General features: G+C 38.7%; 1 protein-coding gene across 6 annotated transcripts in view; it reads right to left on the minus strand.

Annotated features, from left to right (window-relative positions):
• The window catches only part of Zfp385d (zinc finger protein 385D), a 380,934-nt gene that overhangs the window by 289,823 nt on the left and 69,218 nt on the right, over window positions 1-21,893 (minus strand).

The following is a 21,893-nucleotide window of genomic DNA, read 5'->3' on the forward strand; positions in this document are numbered from 1 at the left end:
CTCCAAATACAAGGGCACCTACATACGTAAAAGAAACCTTACTAAAGCTCAAAGCACACATTGCACCTCACACAATAATAGTGGGAGATTTCAACACCCCACTCTCATCAATGGACAGATCATGGAAACAGAAATTAAACAGAGACGTAGACAGACTAAGGGAAGTCATGAGCCAAATGGACTTAACAGATATTTATAGAACATTCTATCCTAAAGCAAAAGGATATACCTTCTTCTCAGCTCCTCATGGTACTTTCTCCAAAATTGACCATATAATTGGTCAAAAAACGGGCCTCAACAGGTACAGAAAGATAGAAATAATCCCATGCGTGCTATCGGCCCACCACGGCCTAAAACTGGTCTTCAATAACAATAAGGGAAGAATGCCCACATATACGTGGAAATTGAACAATGCTCTACTCAATGATAACCTGGTCAAGGAAGAAATAAAGAAAGAAATTAAAAACTTTTTAGAATTTAATGAAAATGAAGATACAACATACTCAAACTTATGGGACACAATGAAAGCTGTGCTAAGAGGAAAACTCATAGCGCTGAGTGCCTGCAGAAAGAAACAGGAAAGAGCATATGTCAGCAGCTTGACAGCACACCTAAAAGCTCTAGAACAAAAAGAAGCAAATACACCCAGGAGGAGCAGAAGGCAGGAAATAATCAAACTCAGAGCTGAAATCAACCAAGTAGAAACAAAAAGGACCATAGAAAGAATCAACAGAACCAAAAGTTGGTTCTTTGAGAAAATCAACAAGATAGATAAAACCTTAGCCAGACTAACTAGAGGACACAGAGAGTGCGTCCAAATTAACAAAATCAGAAATGAAAAGGGAGACATAACAACAGATTCAGAGGAAATTCAAAAAATCATCAGATCTTACTATAAAAACCTATATTCAACAAAACTTGAAAATCTTCAGGAAATGGACAATTTCCTAGACAGATACCAGGTTCCAAAGTTAAATCAGGAACAGATAAACCAGTTAAACAACCCCATAACTCCTAAGGAAATAGAAGCAGTCATTAAAGGTCTCCCAACCAAAAAGAGCCCAGGTCCAGACGGGTTTAGTGCAGAATTCTATCAAACCTTCATAGAAGACCTTACCAATATTATCCAAACTATTCCACAAAATTGAAACAGATGGAGCCCTACCGAATACCTTCTACGAAGCCACAATTACTCTTATACCTAAACCACACAAAGACACAACAAAGAAAGAGAACTTCAGACCAATTTCTCTTTTGAATATCGACGCAAAAATACTCAATAAAATTCTGGCAAACCGAATTCAAGAGCACATCAAAACAATCATCCACCATGATCAAGTAGGCTTCATCCCAGGCATGCAGGGATGGTTTAATATACGGAAAACCATCAACGTGATCCATTATATAAACAAACTGAAAGAACAAAACCACATGATCATTTCATTAGATGCTGAGAAAGCATTTGACAAAATTCAACACCCCTTCATGATAAAAGTCCTGGAAAGAATAGGAATTCAAGGCCCATACCTAAACATAGTAAAAGCCATATACAGCAAACCAGTTGCTAACATTAAACTAAATGGAGAGAAACTTAAAGCAATCCCCCTAAAATCAGGGACTAGACAAGGCTGCCCACTCTCTCCCTACTTATTCAATATAGTTCTTGAAGTTCTAGCCAGAGCAATCAGAGAACAAAAGGAGATCAAGGGGATACAGATCGGAAAAGAAGAGGTCAAAATATCAATATTTGCAGATGATATGACAGTATATTTAAGTGATCCCAAAAGTTCCACCAGAGAACTACTAAAGCTGATAAACAATTTCAGCAAAGTGGCTGGGTATAAAATTAACTCAAATAAATCTGTTGCCTTCCTCTATACAAAAGAGAAACAAGCCGAGAGAGAAATTAGGGAAACGACACCCTTCATAATAGACCCAAATAATATAAAGTACCTCGGTGTGACTTTAACCAAGCAAGTAAAAGATCTGTACAATAAGAACTTCAAGACACTGAGGAAAGAAATTAAAGAAGACCTCAGAAGATGGGAAGATCTCCCATGCTCATGGATTGGCAGGATTAATATAATAAAAATGGCCATTTTACCAAAAGCAATCTACAGATTCAATGCAATCCCCATCAAAATACCAATCCAATTCTTCAGAGAGTTAGACAGAACAATTTGCAAATTCATCTGGAATAACAAAAAACCCAGGATAGCTAAAACTATCATCAACAATAAAAGGACTTCAGGGGGAATCACTCCCTGAACTCAAGCAATATTATAGAGCAATAGTGATAAAAACTGCATGGTATTGGTACAGAGACAGACAGATAGACCAATGGAATAGAATTGAAGACCCAGAAATGAACCCACACACCTATGGTCACTTGATTTTTGACAAAGGAGCCAAAACCATCCAATGGAAAAAAGATAGCATTTTCACCAAATGGTGCTGGTTCAACTGGAGGTCAACATGTAGAAGAAAGCAGATCGATCCATGCTTATCACCCTGTACAAAGCTTAAGTCCAAGTGGATCAAGGACCTCCACATCAAACCAGACACACTCAAACTAATAGAAGAAAAACTAGGGAAGCATCTGGAACACATGGGCACTGGAAAAAATTTCCTGAACAAAACACCAATGGCTTATGCTCTAAGATCAAGAATCGACAAATGGGATCTCATAAAACTGCAAAGCTTCTGTAAGGCAAAGGACACTGTGGTTAGGACAAAACGGCAACCAACAGATTGGGAAAAGATCTTTACCAATCCTACAACAGATAGAGGCCTTATATCCAAAATATACAAAGAACTCAAGAAGTTAGACCGCAGGGAAACAAATAACCCTATTAAAAAATGGGGTTCAGAGCTAAACAAAGAATTCACAGCTGAGGAATGCCGAATGGCTGAGAAACACCTAAAGAAATGTTCAACATCTTTAGTCATAAGGGAAATGCAAATCAAAACAACCCTGAGATTTCACCTCACACCAGTGCGATTGGCTAAGATCAAAAACTCAGGTGACAGCAGATGCTGGCGAGGATGTGGAGAAAGAGGAACACTCCTCCATTGTTGGTGGGATTGCAGACTGGTAAAACCATTCTGGAAATCAGTCTGGAGGTTCCTCAGAAAATTGGATATTGAACTGCCTAAGGATCCAGCTATACCTCTCTTGGGCATATACCCAAATGATGCCTCAACATATAAAAGAGACACGTGCTCCACTTTGTTCATCGCAGCCTTATTTATAATAGCCAGAACCTGGAAAGAACCCAGATGCCCTTCAACAGAGGAATGGATACAGAAAATGTGGTACGTCTGCACAATGGAATATTACTCAGCTATCAAAAACAACGAGTTTATGAAATTCGTAGGCAAATGGGTGGAAATGGAAAATATCATCCTGAGTGAGCTAACCCAATCACAGAAAGACATACATGGTATGCACTCATTGATAAGTGGCTATTAGCCCAAATGCTTGAATTACCGTAGATCCCTAGAACAAACGAAACTCAAGACGGATGATCAAAATGTGAATGCTTCACTCCTTCTTTAAATGAGGAAAAAGAATACCCTTGGCAGGGAAGGGAGAGGCAAAGATTAAAACAGAGAGTGAAGGAACACCCATTCAGAGCCTGCCCCACATGTGGCCCATACATATACAGCCATCCAATTAGACAAGATGGATGAAGCAAAGAAGTGCAGACTGACAGGAGCCAGATGTAGAACGCTCCTGAGAGACACGGCCAGAATACAGCAAATACAGAGGCGAATGCCAGCAGCAAACCACTGAACTGAGAATAGGACCCCCGTTGTAGGAATCAGAGAAAGAACTGGAAGAGCTTGAAAGGGCTGGAGACCCCATATGTACAACAATGCCAAGCAACCAGAGCTTCCAGGGACTAAGCCACTACCTAAAGACTATACATGGACTGACCCTGGACTCTGACCTCATAGGTAGCAAGGAATATCCTAGTAAGAGCACCAGTGGAAGGGGAAGCCCTGGGTCTTGCTAAGACTGAACCCCCAGTGAACTAGACTGTGGGGGGGAGGGCCGCAATGGGGGGAGGGTTGGGAGGGGAACACCCATAAGGAAGGGGGGGGGAGGGGGATGTTTGCCCGGATACCGGGAAAGGGAATAACACTAGAAATGTATATAAGAAATACTCAAGTTAATAAAAAAAAAAAAAGAAAAGAAACCAAGACTACTTGGCATCAACAAAACCTAGTTCTCCCACCAAAGCAAACACTGGAATCCAAACACACTAGAAAAGCAAGAATGAGATTTACAATCACATTTTAACAGGATAATGGAGGACTTTAAGAAGGACATAAATAACTCCATTAAGAAATTACAGGACAACATAAGTAAACAAGTATTAGCCCTTAAAGAGGAAACACTAAAATCCCTTAAAGAATTACTTGAAAAAACAGCCAAATGGGAGAAGGAAATGAAAACAAAACATTCAGAAGTTAGAAATGGAAATAGAAACAATAAAGAAAGCACAAAGGGAGACAAACCTGGAGACAGAAAACCTAGGGACGATCAGGAGTCATAGATGCGAGCATCACCAACAGAATACAGGAGATAGAAGAGAGAATCTCAGGAGTAGAAGATACCATAGAAAACATGGACACAGCTGTCAAAGATAATGTAAAACAAAAAAACTCCTAGCCCAAAACATACAGGAAATCCAGACACAATGAGAAGATCAAACCTCCTAAGGATAATAGGTATAGAAGAGAGTGAAGACTCCCAATTTAAAGGGCCAGTAAATATCTTCAATAAAATCATAAAAGAAAACTTTCCTAACCTAAAGAAAGAAATGCCCATAAACATACAAGAAGCCTACAGAACTCCAAATAGATTGGACCAGAAAAGAAACTCCTCTTGTCACATAATAGTCAAAACATCAAATGCACAAAGCAAAGAAAGAATATTAAAAGCAGTAAGGGAAGAAGGTCAAGCAACATATAAAGGGAGACCTATCAGAATTACATCAAACTTCTGTCCAGAGACTATAAAAGCCAGAAGATCCTGGATAGATGTCATACAGACTCTAAGAGAATACAAATGCCAGCCCAGGCTACTCTATCCAGCAAAACTCTCAATTACCATAGATGGAGAAACCAAGATATTCCATGACAAAACCAAATTTACACAACATCTTTCTACAAATCCAGCACTACAAAGGATAATAAATGGCAAAGTCCAATACAAGGAGGTAAACTGAACCATAGAAAAGGCAAGGATGTAATATCCTTGTGACAAAACCAAAAGAAGAGAAGGACACAAACATAATCCCCCCTCCAAACATGAAAATAACAGGAAGCAACAATCACTATTTCTTAATGTCTCTCAACATCAATGGACTCAACTCCTCAATAAAAAGACACAGATTAACAAACTGGAATAGAGAGTCCAGCATTTTGCTGCCTACAGAAAACATACCTCAGAGACAAAGACAAACACTACCTCGAATAAAAGGCTCAAAACCACTTTCCAATCAAATGGTCTGTAGAAGCAAGCTGGAGTAGCCATTCTAATGTCGAATAAAACTGACTCCTCAACTAAAAGTCATCAAAAAAGATAAGGAAGGACACTTCAAAGTCATCAAAGGAAAAATCCACCAAGATGAACCCTCAATCCTAAATATCTATGCTCCATCTACATACATAAAAGAAAACTTACTAATGCTCAAAACACACGTTGCACCTCACACAATAATATTAGGATATTTCAACACCCCACTCTTATCAATGGACAGATCATGGAAACAGAAATTAAACAGAGACATAGAGAAACTAACAAAAGTTACGAATCAAATGGACTTAACGGATATTTATAGAACGTTCATCCTAAATCAAAAGGATATACCTTCTTCTCACCACCTCATGGTACCTTCCCCAAAATTGAACATATAGTCGGTCACAAACAGGCCTTAACAGATACAGAAAAATAGAAATAATCCCATGCATCCTATCAGAGCACTACACACTAATACTGGTCTTCAATAACAATAAGGAAAGAACACCCAAATATACATGGAAGTTGAACAATGCTCTAGTCAATGACAACTTGGTCAAGGAAGAAATAAAGAAAGAAATTAAAGACTTTTTAGAATTTAATAAAAATGAAGGTACAACATACCCAAACTTATGGGACACAATGAAAACTGTGCTAAGAGGAAAACTCATAGTTCTGAGGGCCTGCAGAAAAAAACAGGAGATAGCATACATCAGCAGCTTGACAGCATACCTAAAAGTTCTAGAACAAAAAGAAGCAAATATACCCAAGAGGAATAGAAGGCAGGAAATAATCAAACTCAGTGCCGAAATAAGCCAAGTAGAAACAAAAAGGACTACAGAAAGAATCAACACAACCAAAAGAAGGTTCTTAGAGAAAATCAACAAGATAGTCCCTTAGCCAGGCTAACCAGAGGACATTTTTCTAGAAAAATTACCAGGTATCAAAGTTAAACCAGGAACAGATAAACCATTTAAACAACTCCATAACTCCTAAAGAAATAGAAGCAGTCATTAAAAGTCTCCCAACCAAAAAGAGTACAGGACCAGATGTGTTTTGTGCAGAATTCTTTCAGACCTTCATAGAAGATCTCATACCAATGCTGTCCAAACTATTCCACAAAATAGAAATAGACGAAGCACTACCAAATTCGTTCTATGAAGTCACAATTACTCTTATACCTAAAACACAAAGACCCAACAAAGAAAGAGAACTTCAGGCCAATTTCCCTTATGAATATCGGTGCAAAAATACTCAATAAAATTCTTGCAAACAGACTCCAAGAACAAATCAAAACGATCATTTATCAAGATTAAGTAGGCTTCATCCCAGGTATGCAGGGATGGTTCAATATATGGAAAACTTACAACATATTCCACTATATAAACAAATTCAAAGATAAAACCACATGATCATTAGATGCTGAGAAAGCATTTGACAAAATTCAACACCTCTTCATTTTAAAAGTCTTGGAAAAAATCAGGAATTCAAGGCCCATACCAGGGAATAGCAAATCCAGACATAAACTTATTAGTATAAGAAGAAACAATACAGTGCGAAAATGAGATTGACTGAGGGCTAATCTGTTGACTGGTACTGGAAGCACAGAAAGAAGGAAGGAAAGGCATGCCAACCTAGAGTTAGGTGCATGAGTTATGTGGATTCTGATATCTACGAAAAAAATGCCAATCGCTGGCTATTACTAAGGCCAACTGAAAGAATGACTCCATCACAGTAGCTCTAAGCCCTGTGTACCCACGGGAAGAAGGGCAATGTAACACAAGAGATGCAGGCAACACTGGAAGTTGCCTCCTCACCCAGAATGTCCACAAAACAAATGCTGAAACTCAGCCTGGTGTGGGAATAGTTTTTGTTTTCTTTTGTTGGCTTATGTGGAAGCAAAACAAGGTTGGTAAAGTATGTTGACAGTCTAAAGAACTATAAAATAATAACACCCAGAAAATTTCCAAAGCAGAGAAACAGGCATGCCAAAGACAAGGAAAGTAAAGAAGTGACAAGGTACAGTATTGACAAGGGCTCACTGAAATGAGGAGTCCAGATGACTTAGAGCGCTTCAAGTAGGCAGTATTGAGAACACATGCTCTCCCATTCCTCAGAAGAGAGAGCAAGCCAACAACAGACCAAAAGTACAGAGGAGGTTAAAAACAAAAATCCTGGCTGGTCTCATTTGTGGAAGTAGTGTATTCTTCCAGCTTCTAAGAGGAACATCTGCCAGTCCTTGTCCTTTGGGAGGAATGAGTATCCAAATCTCAAACACAGATGTTTACCATTTGTAAGACAAAATTCATGAACTCAAATGACCGAAATAGAATGACCCCTCCATTTTCTTTTGATGTCCGTCCTGAGCAGGAATATTTAAACTGGCTTTTTGTGAAGTTGGAGACTGTCGTGCCCTGTGAACAGCTACTACCTCTGTCATTGTGGCATGAAAACACACCAGAGGATACGCAGTCAAAAGGTCAGACTAATGTTCAATACAGCTCTGTTTACTAAAACACTCTTCAGCCTAATTTTATACTCTGGCACCAGCTGATGTGTGGTGATCCTGGACTAGAGCACTACTTCTCAAATACAACATTCTCAAACATCAATGGCCGTCAGAAGGCCTGGTAGGCTTGCTACAACAACACCACTGTAGTTGTTCCCACCGTGAGCTCCTGACTGGCACTTGAGTAGGGTTGATAGCCTGTGTTCTTTGGTAACTCTTAGGTAATGCCTTTCCTGCATGTAGAACAGCAAAGCCTGGAGATAAAGCACAGGGTCCAGGTAAGGGTAAGGCTATCTATCAGGGTAAGCATAGGATGCTCTCTGATGCACACATACCACACTCTTCTCAAAACTAAGAAAAACTGTAGGATATTACTCCTGTAGTCAGATGATGCTACAGGAGCTCAAAAATGACTTTTCAGATGAGCCTGAGCTAAGAACATGAGACCTGAAAAAGCAAAGAAGATTCAGCATGAGGATTCTGAGAGTCTTTGGTGCCTTGGGAGATGAAAACTACAAGTGAAGGAAAATTGGTGGTGCCTGGCACTAAGATCAGGCCCAGCTTGACAGTGAACATGGGATCAGAGACTGAGTCCTTCCGAACATAGAAATAAGTTCTGCTAGTGATGATGAGCTTCAGAGGGAGGTTTTCTCTGAAGTCTCCAGATGAGAATGTGGTCCAGCCATCATCTGCTTTCTGTATTATGATACCTTGAGCAGAGAACACAGGAACGCTTAATTTCTGTCCTACATGACTACAAGGTGACAAATAAAATATGAACGACGCAAGCAGGCTTGTAGTAAGTATAAGTTTCTAGTAAGGACACTGCGAGAGAAATCTAATACTGGTGGAAAATTGGTCCCACCATGGACCTACAGTTCCATTCCTGCACCATTGCCAGACACCATGATCCAGTGTAACAACTTCCAGACATTCCTGTTTAACTCACTGACCTCTCCACTCTTCAGATCATCATAAGCAAGTCATTGCTCTTTGAATTATAATGTTTTCCAAGTGTTGATTTTTCTCTCCTGTCAGAAGCTCAGAGAAACTGAGGTAATAAATAATTTACATATTTGGCAAGCTTAGCTACACTAAACCTAATATGAGGTAACGCCTTCCAAGTAGCTGTCAACTCTTTAGCATCAAATGTGAGCCACCCCAGATCATCCCCTCATAGTCAGATACTTTAATATACTACATTAAGCCCATTTCACACATGTTAAAAGCTGCCCTCAGTGGTTAAGTATTCTAAAATAACATTATTTTAAGAACATTATATTTTCTGATATTTAAAAGTTCTCCAACATGGCATAGCCATAGTTTGATCTTCCTAATGTTCTTACAAAGTTCATGTTTATAGTGTACTAAACGCAATTTGCAAGGTTATTAATTGGAGTAAAGCTCAATTGGAAACAGTCCTCCAGATAATTTTTCTATTTTTAAATTGAATACATTAGTTACTTCTGAATGTCCTTTAAAGGGTCTGCTTAGAAAAGAAACTTAATGATCAATTTTGATCAAAGGAATGTCTTCATTTCAAATGAAGTCACTGAGCAGCTTAGGAAAATAAATGTCAGGGATATATTGTGCTTGCTCAGTAGACTGGTATGATGATTTAGAAAATTGTAATTTGTAAATTAATACTAGGAAGGCAAAGAAGGAACTCACGAGCTGTGTTAAGTGTCCAATAAGCAATGTTCCATGTTCTTCTAACTTGGATGAAAGGATCAAAGATTCAGAACACTCCGAAATCCTCACTTTGATCTCAGACTCTACTCTGCCCTGACTCTATACTATATAAAACAGTGGGTTTTCATGCTGTGCCTTCCCCTGAGAGGCTCCATTTTACACGCAGCCTTTGACTCCATATTGATGATGAAGGATCCATGTGAATGTGTGTTGGTTATGTGAAACGCACCATTTGTGCAGCATCACTCAAGCAACCCCAGATTGATAAATGAGTTATCCCTAGGAGTTGAAAAGTATCGTGTTACAAATTCACTGGGGGTAAATTGGTACTATGGGAACACATAGGTGTGTTAAACTCCTATCAAGGGAGTCATGCCGAAGAAATTGTCAAACATATAAGAGGGAGAAACACATCAGACCTTCACAAGAAGTAGAAAACTAGTACTGCAAATCTGATGAATCGGTGTGTGCCAAAAGGAATGGCAGGCAGAAATTTTCCAAGGGGACCTGGATCTTTCGCTCAGATCAGGGTCCACACTGTTGACCTCATTTACTCAACAGTCATCTGCTTATTCTTCCTGTAGCCGTTCCTTTGTGTGAACTCAGTCATGCCCTTTTACCCCTGCAACTTGGTTCAACTTCCATAGCTTAAAACCCCCGACATATATCTACTTAGTTCTATCCCAGCAGCTGCTTGCCAGTGGTGAGCTTAGTTCTACATCTTTCTCCATGTCAGATTCTTTGTATGTTTCACTCATCCAGTTTCTGAAACCTCCTGAAACTCTGTGGTAGACCTTGTAACACTTTGTCTCCATTCTGTCACCTACATGTATGCATACTTAGATGTATTTACTGTGATGAGTGATATGAGCGTTAATATCGGTAATTAGAATTGGAAAAAAAGAATCTTTGTTTAATTTGGCTATATTATAAAGGAGAGTAAGGTTGTCTGGCAAATTGGTGCCTCCAAATCCTTTGTACCTTGGAATGGAAACAGACAAACATGATCTAGCATGTTTCCGGTAGAAAGAGTTCATGATATCCTGAACACGAGTCCTGAAGAAACAGAGCTTTACTATCTTATTTACCTTCCCAATCATCTCAGTCAGAAAGAAACTGAATACTTCTTCTTAGATATAGAAGGTTAGACTTCTTTGTTTTAAAATATAAGAAGCACCACAAAGAAGCAGTATTTTTTGAGGATGTGATGACTACTGGTCATGTAGAAACCATGACCATGTAGAAAGGTTATTTGCCTTAGAGACAGAAATTTACCTTACCTTGGACCCTTTTCCAAATGCTTAATCATACAATAAAAAATAAACATACAAGATAGTCCAGCCTCACCTTCTCCAAAGGATAGCAGAAGAGACAGACTTCTAATCATTTGAATTTCAAATTTCTGTGCATTGTGCTTTTCAAGAAGTCTCTCAACCCTTGTCTAGGTTTAATTTCCAAAGCCAAGCAAATAAGCACATGTAGTCTTGCTTCAGAAAAGAGAAGTATTGGCTCACCTGAGAGAGTTGAAAGCAGCGCTCCAGCCAAGGTTCAATTAATTCCAAATCACAGGGTTCATAGGAAGACCATAGAACCCCATTAGAAAGTGATGGGAATCATTGTCACCATGTAGAAACTAATGGTTTAAGGCTCCTGGGAAACCTTTCTTTTAGCTAACAAAGTCTATACTTCCCTAATTTAGAGGTAGACATAATCAGCCGCAGAGATTGACCAAGAACACAGTGAAGCAATAACCCTAGTGGAAAAGAAAACACTGGTGTGCTCCCCAGAGCAAAAATTTCTCACCAAAGGCAGTTGGTGTGGTAATTTTGATATGTCAGCCAAAGGAAAGGAGAGGTCTGAACATTAAGTCACAGATGTCATGTGATGACTTTCCCAAAAAGTAAAAAGCAAACAAAAATCGAAATGAGATTTGAATAAGAATGATTAACAATAGCTATTGAACAAGAGAGAAGTGGGTACATAATGAAAATTACTAGCCAAGTTTTATTTTTAAAATGTGAGGCAATTTGGTTACTGTAAATATATGAATATATAAATACATTTTAATTACAATAATTTAGGTCTCTTCGCTAGCCTAAAACCAAATTACTTGCTTTATATATTAAGTTTGCTATTTTCTCTCTCTCTATTTTTTCTTTATGATTGCAGGTAGGTATAAAGGAGCTTAAATATTATACATAGAACTAACTAAGAGTCTCCAATTGAAGAACTGAAAAATGGTCACGGTTTATATGCTACTTAAAAAGTATATGTATTGAAAGGAACACCACCACCTTGAAATACAAGGTGAGCTACACATGTGGGTCATGGGTAAGGGTTTTACATTCACCAGGGGCCATATGAAAAAGATTAAAAGAGTAAAAGTAAATTATTTTAATCCAATCAATATACAAAAGACTGCTGGATTAATCGATGTAAAAATAGCAACAAGCTATCCTACAGTCACTTTTATGTGCAGTCCTTGGCAGCTAGCATGCATTTTACACACACAAACCAATTTAGTTAAGTCTGTCTAGTTTTAGGTATACAATGGTCATATGTGTGAGACTACATTTAGCAGTACAGGCACAGAAGTTCTCTGACATTAACCAGCTAGCTAGGGCCCTGGCAACATTATTCCCCTACCTAATTACCCTTATGTCTAAAATTTTAAAAAAAATAGTAGTTTTCAATTTTATTCTTAGAATTCTATATCTACGTTATTGTTTTAAAGGAGATCAGTCATACAAAACTAGTTCTAAGACTACTTGAAGATAAATATACAGAATATGTTTAGTTCTAAGATATTAATATGCATGAAATCACATTTTTTCAAAAATTGAATGGCACAAATTACTTTGATCATCATAGGTAATGATTTTGGATTTCCCAAAAGATAGGATTCAAAGCCAAAGTGAAAGTTATCAATAACTATGTTATTCTGCCATTGAATGGCAAAATAAACATGACCAATGAAAACTAATTCTGCTTCAGAAGAAATCCTGTTCCCATACTATGGGCTACGATTTGCTTTGACGAAGGCCGTGAAGCACAGGTGAAGTTATGTGCTTGCCAGAACCTTGTCTGTGCTCCCTGGTAACACTACATGAGATAATCTGTAGGTTAATTGAGAAGAAAAGCCTGCACAAATTCCATCAAGCTGAGAAATGAGTGGAAAGGTGAGCCAGCCTCCACAATTAAAGCCAGAACTCCCTATCAGAAATATCAGTGAGGTCATCTTGAACCTTACAATCCACATGATCAGCCTGATAAAAGCTTCTTTATGAATAAACCAGACCAAATACAGAAGTTCTCAAATCTAAAATAACACAAAAGTAAAAACATTACTTCTGTTGAAAGCCATTAGGATCAACAGTTGTTTCATAATGTAGCAATAGATAATAGAAATACAACCCAATATATAGATTTAAATTTTAAAAGCATAGCAACAGTTTTTGCCTGCCTCTGGAACTGAACCAGTGCCACAGCTCCCTATACCCAAAGCCCTTTGGGGGAGAGCTGGATTCTCAGAAGTGCGGACAATCATGAGAGCTCAGGGGAGAACACCACTACTGCTCACATTCCTGGCCCAAAAGGAACCAGCCTAGAGCCTTCTGTAGGAGCAGTCAGGGGCAGGACCCTTCGAGTTTATGCCTACACATGAAGCTGAGCAGGTTCCACAGCTTTTGGTACCCAGATCCCATGGGGGAGAGAGCTGGACTCTCAGAAGTGTGTACAATCAGAGAGCTCATGGGAGAACACCACTTCTGCTCACATTCCTGGCTGAAGGGGAACCCACCCACAACCCTCTGAACACAGGAACATAGGAACAGTCATGGAGAGAATCCTCTGCACCCAGAAATGAAAGCCAGTCACCAAGAGGGCTAACATACCTGAGAGCAGAAGTAAGACCACCACTTCTGCTCCGAAGGACCTGCCTGGAGACCTCAAGACATATGAACCCGAAGCAATCTGGGACAGGAAGCTCCTGGCTTCTGCCTGTGCCCAGAGCTGACCTAGTCCCACAGCTCTCTGTGAGAAAGCTAGTCTTCAGGAGTGCTGACACACAGGATTACAGGATGGTCAAGCCACTGTCAGAGAAAGCAAGACCAGCTAAAACCAGAGACAAACAGATGGGAAGAACAGGAACCCCAGCAACAGAAACCAAGAGGACTAGACATCATCAGAGCCCACTTCTCCCACCAAAGAAATGGATATTCAAACACACCAGAAAAACAGGATTTGAATTTAAAATCACATCTCACGATGATATTAGAGGACTTTAAGAAGGACATGACTCACTTAAAAAAACACAGGACACATAGGTAAGCAAGTAGAAGCCCTTAAACAGGAAACACATAAACCCCTTAAACAAATTACAGGAAAACACAACCAAACAGGTGAAGGAATTGAACAAAATTATCTAGGATCTAAAATTGGGAATAGAAACAATAAAGATATCACAAAGGAAGACAACCCTGGAGATAAGAAAAGCTAGGAAAAGATCAGGAGTCATAGGTACAAGCATCACCGACAGAATACAAGACATAGAATAAAGAATCTCAGGGGCAGAAAATACCATAGAAAACACTGACACAACTGTCAAAGATAATCTAAAACACAAAAAGCTCCAAACCCAAAACATCCAGGAAATCAAGGACACAATAAGAAGAGCAAACCTAATGATATAGGTATAGAAGAGAGTTAAGATTCCCAAATTAAAGGGCCAGTAAATAACTTCAACAAAATTATAGAAGAAAACTTCCCCAACATAAAGAAAGAGATGCCCATAAATATACAAGGAACCTACAGAATTCCAATAGATTGAACCAAAAAAAGAAATTCCTCCCATCACTTAATAGTCAAAACACCAAAGCACAAAACAAAGAAATAATACTGAAAGCAATAAGTAAAAATGGTCAAGTAACATATGAAGGCAGACCTATCCCAACAGCACCAAATTTCTCACCAGAGGCTATGAAAGCCAGAAAAGATACAGGGCATATCTCATATAGACCCTAAGAGAACACAAATCCCAGCCCACGCGATTATATCCAGCAAAACTCTCAATTAACATAGATGGAGAAACCAAGATATTCCATGACAAAATCAAATTTACAAAATATCTTTCCACAAATTTAGCCCTACGAAGGATAATAGATGGAAAACTCCAACACGAGGAGGGACACTACACCCTAGAAAAAGCAAGAAAGTAAGCTTTTTACAACAAACCCAAATGAAGGCAGCCACACAAACGTAATTCCATCTCTAACAACAAAAATAACAGGAAACAACAATCATTATTCCTTAGTAACTCTTAATATCAATTTTCTAATAATAATACATAGACTAACAGACTGGCTATGTAAAGAGAACTCAACATTTTGCTGCAGACAGGAAATGCACCTCAGTGGCAAAGGCAAACACTACCTGAGAGTAAAAGCCTGGAAAAATTTTCCAAGCAAATGGTCGTAAGAAAAAAGCTGGAGTAGCCATTCCAATATTTAATAAAATCGACTTTCACCCAAAAGTTATCAAAAAAGATAAGGACACTTGATATTCATCAAAGGAAAAATCCACCAAGATGAACTCTCAATCCTGAATATATATATTCCAAATGCAAGAGCACCTACATTCATAAAAGGAACCTTACTAAAGCTCAAATCACGAATTGCACTTCACACAATAATAGTGGGACACTTCAACACCCCACTCTCATCATGGAAACAGGAACTAAAGGGCAACACACAGAAAGTAACAGAAATTATTAATCAAATGGATTCAAGAGATATCTACAAAACAATTTATCCTAAGACAAAAGAATACATCTTCTTCTCAGCACCTCATTGTACCTTCTCCAAAATTGAACATATAATTGATCACAAAACAGGCCTCAACAAATACAAGAAGATTGAAGTAATTCCATGTATCCTATCAGATCACCACTGACTAAGGCTGGTCTTCAATAACACCAAAAACTACAGAGAGCTCACATACACATGAAAGTTGAACAACGCTCTGCTCAATGATAGCTTGGTCAAGGAAGAAATAAAGAAAGAAATTAAAGATTTTTTTAGAATTTAATGAAAATGAAGGCACAACATACCCAAACTTATGGGACACATTGAAAACAGTGCTAAGAGGAAAACTCATAGCTCTGCGTGCCTCCAAAAGGAAAATGGAGAGAACATACTCTAGCATCTGACAGCACACCTAAAAGCTCTAGAACAAAAAGAAACAAATACACCCAAGAGGAGAACATGGCAGGAATTAATGAAAATCAGGGCTCAAATCAACCAAGTAGAAACGAAAAGAAGTAAAAAGAGAATCAAGAAAACCAGGAGCTGGTTCTTTGAGAAAATCAACAGGATAGATGAACCCATAGCCAGACTAACCAGGGGGCACAGGGAGATTATCCAAATTAACAAACTGAAAAATAATAAGGGTGACATGGCAGAAACTGAGGAAATTCAAAAAATCATCAGATTGTACTACAAAACCTATATTCAATCAAACTTGAAAATCTGAATGAAATCGACAATTTTCTAGACAGATCCCAAGTAACAAAGTTAAATCAGGATCTGATAAACCATTTTAACACTCCTGTAACTCCTAAGGAAATAGAAGCAGTTATTAAAAGTCTCCCAACCAAAAAAAAAAAAAAAAAAAAAAAAAAAAAAAAAAAAAAAGACCAGGACCAGATAGGTTTAGTGGAGAATTCTATCAGACCTGCATAGAAGACCTAATACCCATACTTTCCAAACAATTCCAACAAATAAAAACAGAAGGAACACTACTGAATTTCTTCTATGAAGTCACAATTACGCTTATACCTAAACCACACAAAGACCCTACAAAGAAAATTTTAGACCAATTTCCCTTATGAATATTCACACAAAAAGACTCAATAAAATTCTCACAAACCAAAATGCAAGACTACATCAAAACGATCATCCATCATGATCAAGTTGGCTTCATCCCAGGGATGCAGGACTGGTTCAATATACAGAAATCCATCAACGTAATCCACTGTATAAAAAAACTAAAAGAAAAACCCCATATGATCATCTCATTAGATATTGAGAAAGCATTTGACAAAATTCAACACCCCTTCATGTTAAAAGTCTTGGAAAGATCATATATTCAAAACCCATACCTAAACACAGTAAAAGCAATATACAACAAACCAGTAGTGAACATCAAACTAAATGGAGGGAAACTTAAAGAAATCCCACTAAAATCAGGGAGTAGACAAGGCTGCCCACTCTCTCCCAACTTATTGAATATAGTACTTGAAACCCTCCAAACAATCGGACCAAGAAAAGAGGTCAAAGGGATACAAACTGGAAAGGAAGAGGTCAAAATATCACTATTTACAGATGATATGATAGTATACTAAAGTGACTCCAAAATTTCCACTAGAGAACTGCTAAGCCTGATAAACAACTTCAGCAAAGTGGCTGGGTATAAAATTAACTCAAACAAATCAGTAGCCTTCCTCTACTCAACGGATAAACAGGCTGAGAAAGAAATTAGGGAAAGGACACCCTTCACAATAGTCCTAAATAACACAAATACCTCGATGTGACGCTAACTAATCAAGTGAAAGATCTGTATGAAAAGAACTTCAAGTATCTGCAGAAGATCTCAGAAGATGGAAAGATCTCCCATGCTGCAGGATTGGCAGGATTAATATAGTATAAACAGCCATTTTGCCAAAGCATTCTACAGATTCAATGCAATCCCCATCAAAATTCCAACTCAATTCTTCATAGAGTTAGAAAGAGCAAAAGGAAAATTCATTTGGAATAACAAAAATCCCAGGATAGTGAAAATGATCGTCAATAAAAGAACTTCTGCGGGAATCAACATCCCTGACCACAAGCTGTATTACAGAGCCATAGTAATAAAAACTGCATGCTATTTGTACAGTGAGAGAAAGGTAAACGAAGGGAATAGAATTGAAGACCCAGATATGAACCCATACACATATGGTCACTTGATCTTTGACAAAGGAGCTAAAGCCATCCAGTGGAAAAAAGATAGCATTTTTAGCAAATGGTGCTGATTCATCTGGAGGTCAACATATAGAAGAATGCAAATCAAGTTTTCCAAACAATTCCACCAAATAAAAACAGAAGGAACACTATTGAATTTCTTCTATGAAGTCACAATTACACTTATACCTAAACCACACACAGCAAGAAACCTGCAGAAGTGTGGGCCTTTAGAAAACCTGGATAGGGTGAGCACAAAGAGCAGGTACAACTCCTGGAAACACTGGAAATCCCTGTAGAAGCAACTCTACATTTCCAACTAGGTACAGCATCCATATTCATTTTGTTGGTAGATATCGATTGCTGAAAGTCCAGTTGCCTTCTCTGATAATAATAGCAGATGATAGAGCAGCCAGCTAGGCAGCTGCCTATACCCCCCAAAGACAAGAATGTATGAAGCACTAAGTCTCAAAGGTTCACATAACATTCTAGAGGTCATGAGCAAAGTGCAGGCCTCTGTCGTGGAGATGCCTGGTTATCCAGATGCTATGGACACCAGAGACCTTACTTTAACAATTGTTGTCTATTAGGGTTGGGATCTCTGATGGCTGCACCAGCCTCTGGACACAATCTAGCTGTTTCTACTTTCTGCTCTACTTACTGTGAGGTAACTCCACAAGCCACTGTTAGCAGAAAAGCAGTGGCGCTGTCCTTGCTTATGATGGATTGAAACTCCTCAGACACTGTAGACCACAGTAGAATTCTCCTTTACACTATTAAATATTTTGTCAGGGTGATTGAAACGTAAGTGACACACTAAAGTATCTGTTGTGCTGTGAGTGTAAGGCCAAGCTATGCCTTAGTAATTTTGTGAAGGCAACATTATAGAATGGGTGAGTTGAAAATGATCATGCACAGGCCGATGCTTTCACATGATATCCAATAACATGGCAGCAGCCCCTCATTCACTCTTATCTGTGTGTTCATGACCAATTAATCCCCCATTAACTCTAATGTGTGTGATTCTGACCAATTCTGCACGGTGATCTCGGTTGCCTGAAAAAACATTGGCAGCTGAGAATCTAGAGCCGAATGGAACCCATCCTGGTTCTCCTTGCTGTAGATAAGAGGATCGTTTTCATTATTTAAAAAACCTAAATGTATCATTCTGGAGAGGTGTTTCAGTAGTTAATGGCACATGCTGTTTTTATGGAGAACATTCTGGTTCCCATCCCCCACTTCATGAAGCTCACAACAGTCTATAACTACAGGTCCAAGGGAATCTGTCATGCTCCTCTGGCATAAACAGACACCTTCATATATGTGATACATGCACAGACAGACAGGCACACACACACAAATCCATTTAAATAAATAATTTAAGTTATGTACATGTATTGCCTGCAGCTATGATAAAACACTGACCAAAACCAATTAGGGAAGGAAAAGGCTCATTACGTTTTATAGGACAGAGCGCACTATCAATAAAACCCAGGGCAGGAGTTCAAGCTGAAACCTGGAAGAAGAAAGTAAGTGGAAGCCATGAAAGAATGTTGGTTACTCTCTCACTCTTCCTGAATCTCACATTTTATATAAGAAATTATACCACCCAGGACCACTTGCCTAGGAGTGGCGCCAACTACAGTGGGCCCATCAACCATGAATCAAGAAAATGCCCACACAGACCTGCCCACAGGCCAATCTGATGAAAGCACTTCTTCAATTGATGTTTTTCTTTCTGAGTGTCTCTGCATTCTTTTTTTTTTTTTTTGGTTCTTTTTTTTCCGGAGCTGGGGACCGAACCCAGGGCCTTGCGCTTCCTAGGTAAGCGCTCTACCACTGAGCTAAATCCCCAGCCCCTGTGTCTCTGCATTCTTGTGAAGTTCACAATAGCGAGCCAGCACAGAATTGTTAGTCATTTTAATAATCTTTCCAAAAACTACAAAATAAAAGCCAAAATGGAAGTCAAAAGAAAGAGGTAGATTCTTCAGGTTACTCGAGTCTCCATACCAATTTGAATAATAAAAAGTGATCACTAATAAAGACGGAGTGAAAAGGGAAATAAAAGTGTATCAAAACAAAGAGCAAGAAAATCTCCTCTTTTTTACAGAATGTATAAAGCTTGCACTTTTAATTGAAAATGCATTCTCCTGTTCTACTAAATAAATAGATAAAATTAGTATAAAACATGAAATCTGCTTCTGTTTGTGTGTATGTGCACACACACATATATATGTAATATATATATATGTAATATACAGAACTTCTTCCATATATTCCTAATCTTATATACACATACTATCCATCTATAAGTGCTCATGTGCATTCATATCCATCCACGGAAAAAGATCAAAAGCAAAGTAGTTTAAAGGGAAACTAACTCAGACTCCATGAGATGCAGCGATAACTCATGGCAGCCTTGCCTAGACGTTCATTCTTATTGTATAGAAGTCGGGACACACACATTGTCACACAGTATATAAAAGTCTACACTGGATGGATAACAAAGCTCATATACTTATACACCCACCACCATACACACACTAAGGAACTGCTAATTTCTCATTCTTCTCATTGTTTTTAGTTCCCCTGGCCTTACCCTTAGGTTCTTTGCAAACATTGGCATCTTGCCCAGTCCCTTAATGCCTGCCTGAATCCTACTTGATTTTCTATTCATTTCTCCCTGCCTTCTGTTTCAGCCCTTCTCTGGCTGTGGTCCTCAGGCCATCAGCAGCAATAGCAAAGAAGACTGTATCAGACATGCAAATTCACCACCACCCCAAAACGTGAGGAATCAGACTCTCTGGACATTCAGCACAGCAATGTAATTTCATGGTGTTTTAGTGGGCCCTCCTGTCAGTGCTGAGATTTATCCACGTGTGTCACTACTCCACCCAGCACAGCATCCATTAAAGATTCTCAGTTGATTCTGATGTATCTCAGGGTTGAGTACCACTCTGTTTTGTATCTGTCATAAGCCTGCATACTTTGTCATCTTCTTTGGAACTGCTCTGACATTCATGTTCTGACTGCCTTAGATTTATACTGCCTGTTTCCTGGCATTAAAACCAGTAGCTTCTAAATTCTACCCCGGTTTCTCTAAATCTTTCAACCTTCCTTTTCCTTTTACTCCTTCCCAGCTTGTCTGCATAGTCCACTTAAACTGTAGTAGCAAGAGTCCCGTCAGTTCCCCCTAACTCCTTAACTTTTGACCACAATGTATCAGACTTTTGACCACAACTATTGCCATGCCATAAATCAGCCCAACTCCCTGTTTCTCAAGTCTTTTGTCACTGGGGCTACTACAGAACATAACACCCATATTGACCAGCTCCATGACAAATTTACTATAGCCAACATCTTCTGGTTTCTATCTGTTTAGTGATATTCTCCATATCTCAACCCTACTTTCAATCTCATTCCTTTACCAAAGAAGACTGCCACCAGGCATACATATACAGACCTATCATTCACTGCCTTTTTGCTTCTGGGAAGAGGCATCTTCTGGGCTTTTCATTCATCCCGCATCCAATAGATCATATTAACAAACTATTCTTTGTACCCCTTCCCCCAGCTGTTTCTACATTTTTAATGGGTATAAATACAGGTGTCACGCAATTTGCTAGTTTTAGCATTTTAAAGCATGCAGCTGAGGGATATACTAAGTATATTCTGGTATTGTTGCAGGTACTGCTCCTTTGTGTCCTCAGAATTTTCTGAGAAACTCAAAATGAGACTCTTTATCTATTAATTTGTAACTCTCAATCTCGCCTTTCCTCTTCCTGAAATCAGGGCTCTACTTTAGTCTGTAGAGAAGCCCATTCTCAGAACCCCATGAAAAGATTTGCTCGATATTTGGACCATTTTATGCAGCTTATTTCACTTTGCAGAGTGTTCAAGGGTCATCATGTTGCAGCATTGTAAAATTTTCATTCGACGTTAGGAATAAACAGTACACCATGTTATTCTATGTGTATGTCTGCATGTATGTATGTGTACCTGTATGGGAGTGCTGCAGAATCCAGAAGCAGGCATCAGGAGCAAGAGTGATAGGCAGTAATAAACTACAAAGTGCAGTTTCTGAATTTGAAGTCTAGTCCTCTGAAAAAGTGGGAAGTATGTCTAACCTCTGAGACATCTCTTCTGCTCCGATAGTCTGTTCCTA

The sequence above is a fragment of the Rattus norvegicus genome, chromosome 15, assembly GCF_036323735.1.
Source record: "Rattus norvegicus strain BN/NHsdMcwi chromosome 15, GRCr8, whole genome shotgun sequence".
Classification (NCBI taxonomy): Eukaryota; Metazoa; Chordata; class Mammalia; order Rodentia; family Muridae; genus Rattus; species Rattus norvegicus.